Consider the following 11,472-nt stretch of genomic DNA (forward strand, 5'->3'; position numbering starts at 1 on the left):
TCTGATTTTATTGCCTCTGCGTAGGCTGTTATCCGCTGGGGGATTCTGTCGTTGATTTTGATTAGCCTCTTTTGTTAGGCAGATCATCTTGGCGTTCGGTGTATGGTTGAATACCAAATTCCGCTTGGGGAATGGGTATTGATCTTTTGGATTTTCTTTTTTTGGAGGAGTGCCTCTGAGTAGGCGAATGTGAATTGAGGATTTTATGTATCCCAGAGTATTATTTAGAAAGCCTCTGCAGGCTTAGCTTCACTCTTCGCTTGAGTTGGAAAGCTATCTTCCACTGAGGAAGTCAGAGTCCTTTGACTCGGATATTCTGTTTGGATGATCATGCTTCCATTGGGGAATTTTGCTGATCTTGCTTTGATAGCTCTTACTGGGGATTCGACCCAAGAGTGCGAGCTGAGAAGTCTCTGGGGAGTATTATTTTGGCAAGCCTCTCCAGGCTCAGTTATTCTGTACAATTTGTTGGATTTTCTGTATTTTGCCTTTTTTGTTGATTTCGGCTTTTCTTGTATTTTTGCCTTTTTTGTTGATTTCGGCTTTTTCTATATTTTTGCCTTTTTTGTTGATTTTGGCTTTTTCTGTTGGCTGCTGTCATACACAACAAATTTTTCCTATTTTTCTATTTTTATGCGACTGCCTCATGATAAGGTCTTTGAATGTGCAACTAATGTGTGTGTGATGCACAAATGCAAGTTTAATCATTTTGTTAATGTTTTTAGAAAAATGAATGGCTCTCCCTATCCTCCTCTTCTTGGAGGAATTTCTGTCGTCGACGCGAGGGAATATTTTTGTGAGCCTTTTACGCAGGAGATTACGGATTTTATAGGAACCCCTCCAACTTTCTTTATTGACCGATTATTAAAGGAATTTCGTACAATTTTTTAGAAACACCAATTTAGAGGCATAATCACATGGTCAAGAGAGAAGAGAAATGAATAGATATTTTATTGATATTCACAAATGGTTTTACAGAAAGATATACAAAAGGAATTTCTGAAGAATGGCTGGCCAGGGTAGGCTATATACATCAGGCTTAACAATTATATCTGTAATTGTTGCTCTTACGTTCCCCTAATTGCTTCGGGTGAGATGCCTGAGCCAGGAGTGTAGATACTGCAAGACGCTTGCTTCTAGAAGATAATCACTTGAACCGCCTTTCGGTTTTCGATTCAAGTGATCGTTGCTTGCTTTGTTTTTGTGTCTTATTCTTTTGCCCCTAATTTTTGCCTAGGACGTATCCTAGCGGGGATAAATTCGCCTTTGTTTTGCCTAGTACCCTTGTACTGGCGGGCTTTTTATTTTGCCCTAACTTTTGCCTAGGACGCCCTTTTCGGGTTTTCATCCTAGCGGGCCTATGCAAGCAACGTCTTCAAGCATAGTACTTCTTTACCACGTCAGCATTGACTGGGTATCGAAGTTCTTCTCCATCCATGTGCGTGAGGATCAATGCTCCTCCTGAGAAGGCTCGCTTCACCACGTATGGTCCTTCGTAATTCGGGGCCCACTTTCCGATTTTGTCCTTTTGAGCTGGTAGCAACTTCTTCATTACCAACTCTCCCTCATGGTAGACTCGAGGGTGGACTTTCTTGTCAAAAGCCTTTTTGATCTTCCTCTGATAGGCTTGACCATGGCATATGGCGTTCAGCCGTTTCTCTTCGATAAGGTTCAACTGGTCGTATCGGCTTTGAACCCATTCTGTCTCGGAAAGTTTTGCTTCCATGATTACCCTTAGAGAAGGTATTTCGACTTCAACAGGTAGAACTGCCTCCATCCCATAGACGAGGGAGAATGGAGTAGCTCCTGTAGATGTGCGTACTGAAGTCCTATAACCATGAAGAGCGAAGGGTAACATCTCATGCCAGTCTTTAAATGAGACAACCATCTTTTGTACTATTTTCTTGATGTTTTTGTTGGCTGCCTCGACTGCCCCATTCATTTTTGGCCGGTATGGGGAAGAGTTGTGGTGTTGGATCTTGAATTCTTGGCACAGTTCTTCCACCATTTTGTTATTCAAATTGGATCCATTATCAGTGATGATTTTATCGGGAATACCGTATCTGCATATAATGTTCTTCTTGATGAAGGATATTACCACTTTTCGGGTCACATGAGCATACGATGCCGCTTCTACCCATTTGGTGAAGTAGTCAATGGCCACAAGGATGAACCTATGTCCATTGGATGCTTTTGGTTCGATGGGTCCAATAACATCCATGCCCCACATTGTGAATGGCCAAGGTGAAGCCAATACATTGAGTGGAGTCGGTGGGACATGAATGTTGTCGGCGTATGCTTGACACTTATGGCATTTTCGCACGTACTGGTAACAATCCCTTTCCATGGTCGACCAATAGTACCCCGCCCTGAGGATCTTTTTAGCCATTGCAGGCCCGGGGATATGGGTACCGAAAACCCCCTCATGTACTTCTTTGATCATATTTTGAGCTTCGACTTGGTCTATACATCTCAACAAGACCGAGTCATAATTTTTCTTGTAGAGGGTTTCACCGACTAGTAGAAATCCCATGGACTCATCAAGCACGGTTAAATAGAGTATTAACGGTCTTCCCTCGACAGGTAGCACCAATACTGGTGGATTGGCCAAGCACTGTTTGATCTTATCAAAAGCTCGTTGACAATCCTCACCCCAAGATTCGGAATGATTCTTGCGCAACAGCCTTGTAGACCCCTAAAATTGTCCGGGTCGGAAATAAAGCTTGAAGACTCTCGAAGACTGAAGGATAATCAGCCAGAAGGACTCCTCGAAGGCCCTAGGAGGGTTCTCTGTAGGTCTAGAGGTCTTAGAATAGCTCAAAATAAGGAAGTGGAGGGAAAAAGCCCAATACGGCTGTACTGAACTTAATACGGCCGTATTGAAGCTTCAATACGGCCGCAGCGAAACTCAATACGGCGTATTGAAGTTTCTGAAACTTCAATACGGTCGTACTGAAGTCAATACGACCGTATTGACACTTCAATACAACCGCAGCGAACTCAATACGGGCGTATTGAAATTTCTGAATTTCAATACGACCGTATTGAACTTCAATACGACCGTATTGAAGTTCAAAAATTTCAATACGGCCGTATTGCCCCTGTAGGCCGTATTGCGCCTATTCCCTATAAATATGACGTCAATTGGACGTCATTCCACACTTTTTCACTCAGTTTTGACTCCCTCCTTGAGTATTCTGGGGTTTTTGAGCAGTGTTCTGCCCTAGAAATCTCTCTGGGAGTCGATCCGACGAAGTTCTGGAATTCCGAGCACTTAGCTTGGAGATTCGAACCTAGTCGAAGGGAAATCCTCCGGATTTCCATAGTCAAAAGTTTTTAGGAAGGAGCGAGCGAGCTTGTAGAGCGAGGGAACGCCAAAAAGCTTCCCAGTTTTACTCAATATATAAAAGCACGCTTCAAGAGGTTTCTTCTTAAATCCTTCCTTTTACTGCTTTCTGTGTGCATATTTAAATTGTCATCATGTAGATAGTTAATTTATAATCGCTTATAATAAATAGGGGTAATTTAGTAATTTTACGCTATTATTTTAGAAATAATCTGTCATAGGGAACCCGAAAGGGGCGCCGTGGGGTGCTAACACCTTCCCCACGCGTAACCGACTCCCTTACCCGACTCTGGTTGTAATGGCCAAAGTTGATTTATAAAATCAATTGCCTTATCCCTTTTTCCAATGTTTTGAGTAAAACATTGGTGGCGACTCCACGAACCCTCCTTTTGCGAAAACCACTAATCCATGGAGGGTCCCGCTTGGGATTAATATGGATTAGTGAGACTTTTAATAAAATTGCTCGTTTGACGAGGTCTCAGTTTGAGAATAAGTCATTCTAGCAATCCACATTTTTAAACAAATAAACGAGTCCAACCATCCTTCGCGAACGTCGAAAGCCCGTTTCGGGCCGGTGGCGACAGATGGCGACTCCACTGGGGAAGCTTCGAGAGTCAGTCCCATTTAGTGACAGATTATTTTTAACAAATAATAGTTAAAATTACTTCATTACCCCTTGCTTGTATGATAACATGATTTATTATATGGCTTTAAAATAACTGTTGTATGTTTAAATTCCGCAATTGTTTGAAATAAAATTGCACACAAACCTTTGCACACAACAGTTCCCTCTATACCCGGGGGCATGAGTGGTAATCCATAGGGAGTGGATGTTAGTACGGCCGGTTGTCGAATGGGTCTATAGGTGCCCGTAGACCGTTGTCGGAAAACATCACTCAAGGTGATAACCATGAACTTGAGTCCGACGGTGCGTTGGAGCTTTCCATCGACCTACGATGAGAGGAATTGGGTCCCTATAATGGGGGCACCTTGGGGGCCTTTGACCAAGTGAGAACAGTTAGATCCTCCTTGAATATGCACTTTTCTGCAGGAGACCCCTACCTCGTGATTCGCTCGTGACTGTTCGTGGATGAGTGAATTGTTTGTGCATTTTTATGTGACATTGTATGAGCATACATTTGCACCTTTTAAACGTACAACATTCTTTTTTAAATAAAAAGAATAAATAGAAATAAAGATCTTCTAGTACATGGTGTTAACATCTACCTTCATTGCATTCATATAGGTAGTTTCCCTTTTCACCCAAAAAATACAAAAAAGATACAAAATATTCAAAAGAAAAATATGTATTTACCCAAACCAAGCAATATCATGCATCATTTTAGGAAAATCCTAAAAACATGATAATGCTTAGTTCAATAAACACAATGCATGCATATTCAACATCATCATGCATATAGATCATGGAGGGATCTAATAATCATTCATTTCATACATCCCTCCTAGTAATTCAGTAATAAACATAAATAAAAAGAAAGGATTAAATCGATGCGTATGTTCAAAAATGGATCGCACGCCGTTCGTCATCAAGTGTAAGCCAACAACCGCGCCAAGCGAGCGCACATCAACTCCGTTGTTGGTAATCAAGACGAATAAAAGGGAAGGTCCGACACCATTAAGGATCACCGCTCCAAGACCTTTCCCCTACGAATCAAATAAGGCTGTGCCGTGGATATACGACATCCACTCTTCTGCCGACAGCGATATCTCCAACATCGCTGAACTTGGGGGCATGACTAGGAGTGGCAGGATCTACACTCCCGAAGATCTTCATGATAAAGCTCCCAAGAATAAAGGGAAAGAAAAAGAGGAAAAAACCGAGGAAAATAAGGAATCCGAGGAGGAGACAGACAAGCTGTTAAAATATATCCGACAGAGCGAGTACTCCATCATGGATCAACTTCATAAGACGCCAGCAAAGATTACTCTGTTGTCGTTGATCCTATGCTCCGAACCGCATCGGCAAGCTCTGTTGAAAGTCTTGAACGAGGCATACGTGTCGCACACTATCTCCCAAGACGAGTTTGAGGGGATTGTTAGTCACATTAAGGCTAATGATCACCTCACCTTCATCGATGAAGAAATCCCCGCCGAGGGATCAAACCACAACAAGCCCTTGCACATCTCTATAAAGTGCAAGGAGTATCACATCGCTAAAGTCTTGGTAGATAATGGATCTTCCTTGAATGTGATGCCAAAAAGAACGCTCAAGCAATTGGCAATCAAGGGAGTCCAAATGCGCCCGAGCAACATGATCGTTCGAGCCTTCGATGGTTCTAAAAGAGAAGTGGTGGGAGAGATCAATCTTCCAATCCAAATTGGATCCACTATCTTTAATGTCGAATTCCAAGTGATGGACATTACTCCCGCATACAGTTGTCTCCTCGGCCGACCTTGGATTCATGATGCGAAAGCTGTACCTTCTACGCTCCACCAGAAAGTCAAATTCATTGTGGGTGACAAGCTGGTGACTGTACAAGCTGAAGATGATATACTCATCAGTTAGCCATCCACCATACCTTACGTGGATGCAACGGAGGAAGCTTTAGAAACCGCCTTCCAAGCATTGGAAATCGCCAATGTCGAAACGTTTCCCCGAGAAATGAAGAAGGTAGCCTCCATGCTCACCAAGAACGGATACTTGCCAGGACAAGGATTAGGCAAGGACTCCCAAGGAATCCCGGAGCTACCCATTATCAAGGATAATCCGGGGAAACAAGGGTTAAGATACAACCCTAACAAAGATCAAAGGACGAAGAGGAACCAAGATCCTTCTCGACGTTCTTTAAGCCAGATCTTTAGGAAGGCCGGTTCACAATCGTCAAGGCCGGTCGTCGTCATCAAAATGTTTTTTTTCCTTCTAATAGGGATGTGTAAATTCAGTGACTATTAGAGATCACTCCTCGGGGACAGCCCGACCCCCGAGCCTCGATAGGGCACATGTTTCCATCATGATTACAATAAAATCATTCTTCATAATTTCTTATTGCTTCTTTTCTTGCTTGCAATAAAATTCTAAACCACATTATTTAACCCTGTTTGAATGAACATGAATGAGGTTAAAATCGTCTTAAAAATAATAAACCCACATCTTTTTATGTGGAAGTGTGTGTGTCAACTTGGAGCACCTTTTCTTGGCCTCAATAAGTGCCATCATGGATAAAGAAATCCTAAAAAGCAAAAGACCCGCTAGGAATCCCACAAAAGGGTGACCTAGGCAAAAGTTAGGGTTACAAAATAAGACCAAAAGACCCGCTAGGAATCCCACAAAAGGGTGACCTAGGCAAAAATTAGGGTCACAAAATAATGAATAAAAACAAAAGCCCGCTAAGACATCACAAATGGGTGTTTTAGGCAAAAGTTAGGGCCGTCAAAAAAGAAAAACAAAATAAATCCATGATGGTACCATCAATTGAATTCAACAAGGGGCTCAAGAAAAGCTATCCAAGTTGTCAAAACACAATCATTAATAACAAAGATGTGCCTAACCTCATAAGTGTTTAATCGAACAAGCCTAAACACATAAGCCTACCATGGCCAGCCATTCTTACAAAATCCATTTTTCAAAAATAAAATAATCCCCTCTAAAACACAAACTTTTGAAAATATATATCCTTTCCTTCTTTTCTCTCTTGTCCCAACGATTTTTGAATAAATCTAGTGGAAACATGGAGATATAGTGGTCAATAGGAGGGTTGACACATCTTCTAAAGAAAGGGAAGAATCATTTGGTTGATGACACCAAAATCAAATATGCATCATTCCTCGGTAACAGAAATCGGCAGAGCACAGTCCGTCTGGAGGAATGGCAAAATCCAAACACAAAAACGCATCGGTTAATTCTTTTGAAAAAAAAGAATCAAATAGAATTAGGTGCATCATACTGCATACATGCATACAGATGATAGGTGTACTGGAAGATCACTTATTCTCTGTTTATTGAAAAAACAAAAAATATATAAACTTCAGAAAAAACAATACGCCCGTATCATGTTCAGTACGCCCGTACCAAAATTAGGGTTATGAACAAATTTTCAATTCAATACGGGCATACTGAAATGAATAACGGCCGTATTGGCAACAACAGAAATCCTCCCTCACATCAATGACAAAATTCCTCCAAGAAGAAGAGGATAGGGGGAGCCATTCATTTTTTCTAAAAATAAAATAATTAAACTTGCATTTTGTGCATCGCGCACATTAATTGCACATTCAAAGACCTCATCATGGGGCAATTGCATAAAATAGAAAAATAGAAAAATTGCTTGTGTATGACAGCAGCAAACAAAATGCAAAGATTCAGAAAATCAACAGCGTCATACAGAATAACTGAGCCTGGAGAGGCTTGCCGAAAGAATACTCTCAGAATAACTGAGCCTGGAGAGGCTTGCCGAAAGAATACTCTCAGAATAACTGAGCCTGGAGAGGCTTGCCGAAAGAATACTCTCAGAATAACTGAGCCTGGAGAGGCTTGCCGAAAGAATACTCTCAAAATAACTGAGCCTGGAGAGGCTCGCCGAAATAATACTCTCTCAAAATAATTGAGCCTGGAGAGGCTCGCCGAAATAATACTCTCTCATAATAACTGAGACATTTCTGTACAGAAAAAGCCGAAAAACAACAGAAAAGGCAAAAATACAGAAAAAGCCAAAAAATGACAAAAAAGGCAAAAATACAGAAAAAGCCAAAAAATAAAAAAGGCAAACATACAGAAAAAGTCAAAAGTCGATAAAAAAGACAAAGATTTCACATCTTTCAAAATAACTGAGCCTGGAGAGGCTTGCTGAAATAATACTCTTTCAGAATAATTGAGCCTGGAGAGGCTTGCAGAAATAATACTTCCTCAAAATAACTAAAGCCTGGAGAGGCTTGCAGAAATAATACTCCCCCAACTGTATAGAATAATTGAGCCTGGAGAGGCTTGCTGAAATAATACTCTCATCAAAAATAACTGAGCCTGGAGAGGCTTGCCGAAACAATACTCATGCAGAATAATTGAGCCTGGAGAGGCTCGCCAAAATAATACTCCACACCAAAGAATAAATGAGCCTGGAGAGGCTCGCAGAAATAATACTCCTTCAGAATAATTGAGCCTGGAGAGGCTCGCAGAAAGAATACTCCCTCAGAATAATTGAGCCTGGAGAGGCTCGCAGAAACAATACTCTTCCTTCAGAATAGTTGAGCCTAGAAAGGCTCGATTCCCCAGAGATATCTCAAGCTTACACTCACGGGCCAAATTCCCCAGTGAAAGCTATCAGAATGCGATCAGCGAAATCCCCAAAGGAGGCCTGATCATCCAAGAAAAATGTCTAAGGACTTTAAACTTCCCCAATGGAGGATAGCTTTCCAACTCAAAAGCGATGAGTGAAGCTAAGCCTGAAGAGGCTTTCTAAATAATACTCTGGGATGAATAAAAACTTCAAATCCCCAATCGCCTACTAAAGAGGCATCTCTTCAAAAGGAAGACCAATAAACTATTCCCCAAGTGGAATTTGGCTCTCAGCCTAACAAATGAACGTCAAGATGATCTGCCTAACAAAAGAGGCCAATCAACATCAATCCCCAGTGGATGATCGCCTATCCAAGAGGCATCCCCACAAAAGGGGAAGAAAATCAAAAGATTAATAAGATTCCCCAAACGAAATTTGGCATCCCGCCAAAACATCGAACATCAAGACTATCTGCCTAACAGAAGAGGCCAGTCAAAAAATCAACATATCAACATCCCTAGCGGATAACAGCCTACACAGAGGCTACAAAACCAGAAAAGTCAAAAAGAGTCACCCGAATAAGGATAACCGGGATACTCCACCAACGTCGACAGGACGTCAGCCAAACATAAGGCATTGCTCAACTCAGAGAGAAAGAGCATCTGTGTCTATACCCCAAGGAGTCAGAAATTCCCCAAGGGTACCAACAATGCAATGCAAGTTGGGGCACAGGAACCTGTGAATGACTGCACATCCCCTAGACGGATCCCTGCGTTATCCAGCCCTCAGTGGCACAAAAATCAAAAACAATCGTCGAAGCAGCATCGTGGACTGTGGAGACAAAATCAACATCCAGAATCCCCAGCGGATAACAGCCTACACAGAGGCAGCAAAAAATCAGAAAATCAAAAAGAGTTACCCGAACAAGGATAACCGGGATACTCCACCAACGTCGAAAGGACGTCAGCCGATCATAAGGCACCGCTCACACCAGAAAGAGCATCTTTGTGTCTACACCCCAAAGGAATCAAAAATTCCCCAGTGGGCACCAACTACGCAATGGAAAGTTGGGACACAAGAACCTATGAGTAACTGCACATCCCCTAGACGGATCCCTGCGTTATCCAGCCCCTAGTGGCACAAAATCGAAAAACAACCGTCGAAGCAGCATCGTGGACTGTGGAGACAAAATCATCACAAATCCCTGGAAAGGAGATATTCACGCTACCCCGTCGTCACAAACACGGAGGTATGCAGCTTCCGGCTCGGGCAATGAGCGAAGCTATCTCTGGAAAAGGGGTACACACTGCTTACCGTTGTCACAAGGGTACTTAGCTTCCGGCTCAAACAAAGAGTAAAGCTAAGCCTGGAGAGACGGTACTTACAGCTTCCAGCTTGGGCAACAAGCAAAGCGAGGCCTGGAGAGGCGAAACTCACACTGCTTACCGTTGTCACAAGGGTACTTAGCTTCCGGCTCGGACAAAGAGTGAAGCTAAGCCTGGAGAGACGGTACTTACAGCTTCCAGCTTGGGCAACAAGCAAAGCAAGGCCTGGAGAGGCAAAACTCACACTGCTCACCGTCGTCACAAGGATACTTAGCTTCCGGCTCGAACAAAGAGTGAAGCTAAGCCTAGAGAAGCGGTACTCAACCATCAGCGTCATCAGAGGCGCGTTGATGTCCAACTTCCGGCTCGAGCGTCGAGTGAAGTTGACCTTGGAGAAGGTAAACTCAGCTACCGAGGATAATCAGCCAGAAGGACTCCTGGAAAGCCCTAGGAGGGTTCTCTGTAGGTCTAGAGGTCTTAGAATAGCTAAAAATAAGGAAGTGGAGGGAAAAAGCCCAATACGGCCGTACTGAACTTAATACGGCCGTATTGAAGCTTCAATACGGCCGTACTGAAGTCAGTACGACCGTATTGACACTTCAATACGACCGCTGCGAACTCAATACGGGCGTATTGAAATTTCTGACTTTCAATACGACCGTATTGAACTCCAATACGACCGTATTGAAGTTCAAAAATTTCAATACGGCCGTATTGGCCCTGTAGGCCGTATTGCGCCTATTCCCTATAAATATGACGTCATTTGGACGTCCAACCACACTTTTTCACTCAGTTTTGACTCCCTCCTTGAGTATTCTGGGGTTTTTGAGCAGTGTTCTGCCCTAGAAATCTCTCTGGGAGTCGATCCGACGAAGTTCTGGAATTCCGAGCACTTAGCTTGGAGATTCGAACCTAGTCGAAGGGAAATCCTCCGGATTTCCATAGTCAAAAGTTTTTAGGAAGGAGCAAGCGAGCTTGTAGAGCGAGGGAACGCCAAAAAGCTTCCCAGTTTTACTCAATATATAAAAGCACGCTTCAAGAGGTTTCTTCTTAAATCCTTCCTTTTACTGCTTTCTGTGTGCATATTTAAACTGTCATCATGTAGATAGTTAATTTATAATCGCTTATAATAAATAGGGGTAATTTAGTAATTTTACGCTATTATTTTACAAATAATCTGTCATAGGGAACCCGAAAGGGGCGCTGTGGGGTGCTAACACCTTCCCCACGCGTAACCGACTCCCTTACCCGACTCTGGTTGTAATGGCCAAAGTTGATTTATAAAATCAATTGCCTTATCCCTTTTTCCAATGTTTTGAGTAAAACATTGGTGGCGACTCCACGAACCCTCCTTTTGCGAAAACCACTAATCCATGGAGGGTCCCGCTTGGGATTAATATGGATTAGTGAGACTTTTAATAAAATTGCTCGTTTGACGAGGTCTCAGTTTGAGAATAAGTCATTCTAGCAATCCACATTTTTAAACAAATAAACGAGTCCAACCATCCTTCGCGAACGTCGAAAGCCCGTTTCGGGCCGGTGGCGACAATACAAAGTTGGACCAAATCAT

The sequence above is a fragment of the Cajanus cajan genome, chromosome 9, assembly GCF_000230855.2.
Source record: "Cajanus cajan strain Asha chromosome 9, NIPB_CcT2T_4, whole genome shotgun sequence".
In the NCBI taxonomy this organism is placed as follows: domain Eukaryota; kingdom Viridiplantae; phylum Streptophyta; class Magnoliopsida; order Fabales; family Fabaceae; genus Cajanus; species Cajanus cajan.